The sequence below is a fragment of the Bos indicus genome, chromosome 12, assembly GCF_029378745.1.
Source record: "Bos indicus isolate NIAB-ARS_2022 breed Sahiwal x Tharparkar chromosome 12, NIAB-ARS_B.indTharparkar_mat_pri_1.0, whole genome shotgun sequence".
Classification (NCBI taxonomy): domain Eukaryota; kingdom Metazoa; phylum Chordata; class Mammalia; order Artiodactyla; family Bovidae; genus Bos; species Bos indicus.
Genome location: NC_091771.1, coordinates 29,761,180 through 29,769,758, shown reverse-complemented (window position 1 = coordinate 29,769,758; position 8,579 = coordinate 29,761,180).

Sequence of the window (8,579 nt, the reverse complement as noted above, 5' to 3'; positions counted from 1 at the left end):
AATCTCAATGGCATTTTGCCAGGATCCCAGTGGATCAAGGCCTCTTTGAACATTGATGCTTGTCATATGATCTGCATTCCCTCCCAGCTTCTTTGAAGGACAAAGTGATCAGCATCACCATTGTTTTCTGGTTTACATCCAAGTTGATGTTAAGACATTGGTTGGCTCTCTCAAGAGATGGTTCATCCCCAAATGGCATCCGCATGGACCCCAGAAGAGACTTCTCACATAAATGACAGAATCCCAGCCATGCCTCAGTGCTTTAGTACAATCAATTTGATTCAGGTCAAGCATACACTGAGTAAAAACAGCCTGCCTTCTTTCCTTAGCCGAGTTACGAATTGGGAGCATTGATGATCCATTCTCTTTTTTCCTGGAAGGCTGATATATAGAGAGAAAGAATCTAGCATCAATAACTACAGACACATTCAGTGATCTCTTATCTGACTGTTCTTCCTGTCTTTTGCCGCCTGAAAAAGAGCACTGATGGGTCCCTTGTGAATAGCTGTCATTGGCCTCAGTCTCCCCATCACCTTTCATAACTGAGACCCCATGATCATCTCCATTTTGAAGGGGGAAACCAAGAGATGTATTCTATGCATCATCCTACTGTGACCCAGAAGGAAAAAAATATGGGGATGGTAAGATCATTAGGATTTAGAATGCCAAGACTTGTCAGAAATTGACTCACTTATCATGAAGCTTTGCAATTCATCAAAGATCAAAGAAATGAAGTCTGAAGCCAGTCCAAGCACAGCTAGGTACTTCCAATTTCCTGGTTTCCCTGTCCTTGCCAGCAGCATATGGGGAGTTTACCCTGGGTCTGAGGCCCTGTCCTAAGCATTGTGTGAATGCTTCAGGTTATTAGATGTGACAGAATGCTCCCCTGAATCGCTGGGCTGCAATTAGTTGGATAAAACTACTCTAAACCTAACTCCTAAATGAAACGACAGTCTTGCTGCCCTTGCTGAGATTGAAACACACAGATTAGCTTGAAACATCTCTAGAAAGGGGGGAATTATTGATCCTAAATTGGGCCTTTTTTGCATCTTAAAAAATCAGAGATAGCCCCTTTGAAAAACTCTTTCTAGATTGTTATCACCCACATCTATTGCTGTTATTGCAGCACAATGAAATGTTTCAGATGCCTCGAATTCCAGGAATCTGGTCTCTTGCCAGAGCTGCAGAGTGATATGAATAATTTCTGGGCTCTGATACTCGGGATGGATGTGTTTCTGGGATTTTTTTTTTGGCAGAAATATCGAGTCTCTCTTTTAGAGAAGTCAGTGACTGCATGCTTTAAGGCAGGCTCCATGCTTCCTTTCAGGGTAAGCAATAGCAGAGCAGAGATTTCCACTCAAGGCAACTCTTTTCATTTTTCCAAGTCTTGTTGGAAGAAAAATATATCAACATCCAGGGGCAAAGATGTGTGAAAGATAAGCCAGTGGTACACAACAGTTTATTTCTCCTGATTTTAATGTACTTAGAATAATGTAGCAAATGTGAATCTTAGTCTGTAACTTTGGATATGAAAGAAATATAACTCACTTTACTTTTCAGAACTCCAGTTCTGTTTTGAGCACCCACACCATAATATCAGTCACTACAGGGGTTCCACTGACATGGTGCCTGAGTTTGGGGGTCCACTGGTGGGAAGCCTTCATCAAGGCCCCTTTGGGCCTGAGGCTGTCTCATACATAAGACTCTGCACTTGGCTGCAGGTGGCATGTCTACCTGGAGCTCCACACAGCTACTCCTCTCACATTGCTGGGGAACCACAGTTCCCTTTGGCAGCCCCCTGGATAGCTGGGCTGTGTACCTACAAGAACCCTCAGCCCTCTCTTCCTCCCCCTTCCTTGTGGTTCTTCTGCTTTTCCTTTTGTTGTTCAGTTGCTAAGTTGTGTCCAACTTTTTGCAACCCCATGGACTGCAGCACACTAGGCTTCCTTGTCCTTCACTATCTCCCAGAATTTGTTCAAACTTATGTCCACTGAGTCAGTGATACTGTCCAACCATCTCATCCTCTGCTTTCCCCTTTGCCTCCTGCCCTCAATCTTTCCCAGGATCTAGGTCTTTTCCAGTGTGTCCGCTCTTCGCATTAAGTGGCCAAAGTATTGGAGCTTCAGCTTCAGCATCAGTCCTTCCAATGAATTTGTTGTTTTTCAGTTGCTCAGTCACGTCCAACTCTTTGTGACTCCAAGGAATGCAGCACATCAGCCTTCCTTGTCCTTCATTATCTCCCAGAGCTTGCTCAAACTTATGTCCATCAAGTCAGTGATGCCATCCAACCATCTCATCCTCTGTCATCCTCTCCTCTTCTTGTCTTCAATCTTTCCCAGAATCAGGGTTTTTTCTAATGAGTCAGCTCTTTGCATCAGATGGCCAAAGTATTGGAACTTCAGTTTCAGCATCAGTCCTTCCAATGAATATTGAGGGTTGATTTCTTTTAGGATTGACTGGTTTGATCTCCTTGCTGTCCAAGGGACTCTCGAGAGTCTTGTCCAACACCTCAGTTCAAAAGCATCAATTCTTCAGCACTCAGCCTTCTTTATGGTCCAACTCTCACATCCATACATGACTACTGGAAAAACCATAGCTTTAACCATGTGGACCTTTGTTGGCAAAGTAATGTCTCTGCTTTTTAATATGCTGTCTAGGTTTGTCATAGCTTTCTTTCAAGGAGCAAGCATCCTTTAATTTCATAGCAGCAGTCACCATTGGCAGTGATTTTGGAGCCCAAAAAAATAAAGTCTGTCACTGTTCCCAGTTTTTCCCCGTCTATTTTTTCCTTTCCCTGCAAGCTCAGGGAGGATCTCCTTCAGTTCTAGGAGAAATCTTCCTTCTTTTATGCTTCCGCCTTCCAGGCCACTCTGTCCCCACCAGGACCCTCCTGCTTGCCCACCTTGCTCCAGGCCTTTGCATGCATTACTGCTCTCTGAACACAGCAGGGACAAATGCACCTCAGGGCCTTTGCATTTGCTGTCATTACCCCCAGGAGTGACCTTCCCTTCAGAAATCCATGTGGCTCAATCCAGTGTCACCTGCTTCTCCAAGAGGCCTCTCTGACCATGAAAATACACTCTTCCACCCCAAGACTCAGATTTACTTAATGTCCTCACCCTGCCTTATTTACTTCCATAGCAATTAGCATCATCTGACATGTGATATATTTATTTGGCTATTTATTTCTTACCCCCCCCCATTAGATATGAGCTCCACCATGGCAAGAGTGTTCTCTGTTATATCCCATCAGCATAAAACCACACTGGCCACATGGTATTATAATAACTATTTGAGGAATAAAGGAATGAATGGCTTGGGGCTGCCTAGCCTGGTACAGTCCCTGGGCGAGTTGCCAGCCTTCGTTCAGCTGGATGACAGAGCCAAGAGTGGGCGAGGAGTCACCCTGCATTTGGCTGGCTGGGCGACCGAGGCTCCAAAATCAAGGAGGCCAAGGGCAGTGGGGAGAGTGTATCTGGAGCACTTGGACCGAGGCAGGGAGCCCAGTGGCCTCCAGGTGAGGCCTCCAGATCTTGGCTGGGACTCAGAGGCCAAGCACGCAAGGGTGAGCGAAGGCCACCCTGGGGAATGTGGGCGCAGCATGCAGGCCAGACCCACTGCATCCAGCTAGAGCTTGACTGTCTTCTGGTCCACATTCGTAGAGACAAGTATGGGAGATGATCGCTCAGAACTTTATAAAGGGTGCTTTCTAAGTAAGCCCCTTCCACATATGTGTTCTCAGGCACTATTTGGGTGCTGCGGACACAGCAGGGGGAGAAGCAGATCAAAAGTCTGCTCTCAGGGAACTTCCGTCCTAGTGGAAAGAGACAGGCCATAAGCTCAGTGAGGAGTGTGTTAGGATGTGAGAGCAAAGGAGAAGAAATACAGCACAGAAGGATCTAGAAATTATGCGGGGGTGGGGGGATAGGGCAGTGCTCACGGGCACCACTGGGAGGGACTTGAGGGAAGAGCAACAATGAGGTACAGGGGTTACAGGCGAGGCCGGAGCCTGTGCATTAGAGGTGGGGCCTGGGTTTGCTGGGAGTTGAGCATGGCCAGCCTGGAGTGTACGATTCATGCATCAATGGCAAAGATCAGTGTAGCTTATTATAGGCCCAACACTGCTCTGAGCACTCACGGCATGTTAGCGAGTAAAATAAGCAAGAACCTTTGCTCTAGTGGAGCCTGGCTTTCAGATAATAAACCATCAACATAATAGATGATTACATAGGGTGTTGGAAAGTGGTAAGTGCTGAGAAAGAAGCACAAGGGGAGGGCATCAGAAATTTGAGGTGGTCAAGGTATGCGTGTTGAGGGGCGTCAGAGTCATCAGAATAAAGAAGCGGAGTCAGAGCTCAAGGTGTCGGATGCACTTGCTCATGTGTAGGCAATAGGGGCCGAGTCCTGGGTGTTCAAACCTGGATGAGCAGCGTCAAGTGCATGCAGTGGCTAGAAAGACGAGGACCCAGAATTTCCACTGGAAGTCACTGCAGTTTTGTCCAAGGTGGACATGCCAGATGAAAATGCTATTGAGTGGGAACAGGAAGAGAGAAATGGAGACAGCAGGATCAACCCCTCTTTCAAGGAATTTTTCTGTAAAGGGAAGGAGAAAAATGGGGTGATAGTTGGTAGGGCAAGCAGACTGAGACAAGTGTTTTTTATCCTCTCCAACGAGAGTAATTAGAACCCTTTTTTGTGCTGATGGGAATGATCCAGAATATCAATGGTGCAGGAGACAGAGGGGAAAAATGCTGAACAGCAGGCAGACTGGGTAGGCAAAAAGGGATGGGATCCAGCATGCATGTGAAGGGCTGACCCCGGGAGGAACCAGGGATGCAAAGGAAGCCTGAGTGGATGGGTCCATACGCAGGTAAGTGTGTGCATGTGTGCTGGGATCTGATGGAGCCTGTTTTCTTTGTTTGTTCATTTTTAATTTTTGGTTGTGCTATATCTTCATTGCTGTGAGGGCTTTCCTCTAGTTGTGAGGGTTACCCTGTGGTTGCAGTGCGCAGGCTTCCCAATGTGGCGGCTTCTTTTGTTGCAGAGAATGGGCTCGAGAGTATGTGGCATTCAGAAGGTGGGGCACACGGGCTTAGTAGTGTGGCTCCCAGGTTCTAGGGCGCTGGCTCAATAGTTGCAGCACACAGCCTTAGTTGCTCTGTGTCATGTGGGATCTTCCTTGACCAAGGATCAAACCCGTGTCTCCTGCATTGGCAGGCGGAATCTTTACCACTGAGCCACCAGGGAAGCCCCAGTGGAGCCTGTTTTAAAGGTTTCCATTTTCTTGATAACTCAGAAGCAGGATCTTCATCTGAGAATGGACATTGGGAAGAAGCATTGGAGATTTTCAGAGAAAAGAGGAAGTGTGAAATGGTCTTGAAAAGTGGGAGATGAGAATGGCTGCCAGGAAGCACTGAGAATTTATTTGTGGTTTGTGGTCATGAATTTCAAGTCAGACCACTCAGCAGAGTGGTGTGGTTTATCGCCAGCCACATTTTCATGTGAGTGCATGCAGGGGGTGGGTGGAAAGTCAGTTTGAATCAGGGATGTACTTTTGCCAAGAAAGAACAGCAGCAACAACGAGAGAGTTGGGGTGTAAAGGAGGAAGTGGTTATAATTGACTGTGGAATTTAAGCCAGATATGAAGGAAAATAAGGCATGGAAGGGTCAAGGGCAGTGAAAATGTGTTAGGACCAATGGATTGAAAGTCCAAGAGTTACAGCTGGAGTACAGTGCAGATAAACTGGGAAGACTGGAGTTTGAAATGGAGATTTTGCAGGGGCTCCGGGTATGACTGAGGACAAAATCAAGGGTACAACCGTGGCTGTGAGTGGCTTAAGTGTGATCAAAGTCAAGACGATTGAAACGGAGGGGAAGGAAATGAGACACCAGTAGACTGGATGGATTCTTCATGACTGATATTCAAATCCCAAGATTTATGTGCTGGGGAGAATGATAATGTGTGCAAGGAGTTGAATTTTATTTTATATTTTATATCTTCTGTAGAAATAAAAGGTATAGAGAAAAATTGGGGGTCTAAACGAGTCTTTTTATAACTTAGTGGAGAACCTCTGTTCTTTGTCTTTTTGAGGGACGTGCAGGATTTTTTTTTTAATTTATTCAACTGCCCAACTGTTCTTATTTCCAACATTATACAGGGGTTGAACGGGTCTTTCTTGGGAAAAGGTATGGCAGAACTTTGCAGGTGAATATGGCTTCGTAAGGGGCTTCCCAGATGGCTCAGTGGTTAAAGAATCTGCCTGCAATACAGGAGACACAGACGCAGGTTTGATCCTTGGGTCTGGAAGATCTGGAGGAGGGCATGGCAACCCATTCCAGTATTCTTGCCTGGAGAATCCCATGGACAGAGGAGTCTGGCTGGCTGCAGTCCATGGGGTCGCAAAGAGGCAGACACGACTGAAGCAACTGAACCCATACACAGGTACATGTCTTTGTAACAGGAGTATCTTGACCGTGAGGAACTTGACTCTTTGCTATCTTTCTCGATTTTTCTCTAAGGAAGAAATTGATTGGTAGATAATTGATTATTCCCAGAAATAACCTTAACAAGAAATGTGTGAGATATATCTAGAGTGATAACAACCTTTCTGCACGTGCATGCTAAGTTGCTTCAGTTGTATCCAACTCTTTCTGACCCTGTGGACTGTAGCACACCAGGCTCCTGTGTCCATGGGATTCTCCAGACAAGAATACTGGAGTGGGTTGCCATGCCCTCCTTCAGGGCATCTTCCAAACCCAGGGAGTCTCTTACGTCTGGTGCCTTGGTAGGCGGTTTTTTTTTTTTTTACTACTAGTACCATCAACAGCCTTTCTTTAAAAATGTAAAAGAAAGACCAAATAAAAGGGAAGCCATTTTGTTCGTGAATGGGAAATTTTAATATTGTGAAGATGTCACCTCTCCCCAAATTAAATGTCAATTTCAATGGAATTCCAATGAACATATCTAAGAGATTGTTTTGAAGCTCAACAAGTTGATTCTGAAGTTCATCTGAAAGAGTAAATATGTGAAAATAGCCCCCCAAAAATATTGAAAATAAATAAGGAGGTAAGATTGGAACTGCTGCTGCTGCTAAGCCACTTCAGTTGTGTCTGACTCTGTATGACCCCATGGACTGCAGCCCACCAGGCTCCCCCGTCCCTGGGATTCTCCAGGCAAGAACACTGGAGTGGGTTGCCATTTCCTTCTCCAATGCGTGAAAGTGAAAAGTGAAAGTGAAGTCGCTCAGTCGTGTCCGACTCTAGCGACCCCATGGACTGCAGCCTACCAGGCTCCTCCGTCCATGGGGTTTTCCAGGCAAGAGCACTGGAGTGGGGTGCCATTGCCTTCTCCAAAGATTGGAACTACTGGATATCAAAGCAAGCTGTTAAGTTATAATAAATGAAAGAGCTAGTGCAAAGGAGAGACAAATAGATCGATGCCAGACATGCACACAGGAAAAGTAGTATCTGATAAAATAAGTGTTTCAAATTAGTGGGAGAACAGTCTAACAAATAATTGTTAGCTATTTATTAGGGGGAAAATTAAGTCCTTAAATCACAGGATACATAAAAATTAATTCAAAATAAAGATCTAAATATTTTTTAAGTAGATACTAGAAGAAAATACAAGAGACCATGTTAATAAAATGAGGGTGAAGCAAAGTCTTTTGGAAAAGCAGAACTCTAAAGACAGAAGTCCAGAAAAGATTAATGGACAGATTTGCCGGCAAAACTTGAGGAATAGTCTGTGCAGTAAAAATACTCAAGTGTAAGAATTTTCAGGATAGGCAAAATATACTTATTTGTGTTTTTGTTTATTAATAACTACAATGTTCAAAAGAGGATTTGGGGACAGTTACAGCAATGAATATAGAATAGAATAAAAGATACAACATGTGCACATGGATGAATGAAGGTGATGGATAAATGTATAGGGAGACAAAATCAGTGACCAAAATACACTCCATAAGACCCTAAACAATTCTTAGAAATGAATAGCCTATTTTTCTTTGAGTTTCCTAAAAGCCAGAAAAAAGAAGGAAACAACCTCCATTGGCCACTTGGTAGGGTCTATAAGATATCAATTAAGGTGTTTAAGACACATACAGATTTCTGATACTGACACAGGAAAGAAGTGTGTCTCTTGTAGGTTCCTTCTGTTTCCGGAAATAAGAGTAATAAATTAATGTAATTCAAAGTGACAAATTATTTTTTAAATTTAATGTAGCCACTTATGGGGACAGATGGTTACTAGATTTGTGATCATTTCATAATGTATGCAAACGTCGAATCATTCTGTAGTACACCTGAAACTAACACAATATTGTATATCAGCTGTACTTCCAAAAATATGTCATGTAGCCACATTATGTAGCCACATAATGTCAGACAAGCCTTCATTGCTATTTCCCAGATACTGGCAGGCCTCCACCTCATGTATCCACTCAGCCCCTTTCCTGGTTTGACAAGAAATCCAGCCACACCAAGCATTTAGTGATTTTTGTAGATAATACTGAGATTTGAGGGGTCACTGGGAAGGGTAACACACTCAGGGTCTTGCCGCTTTGTTGCCCACTGTC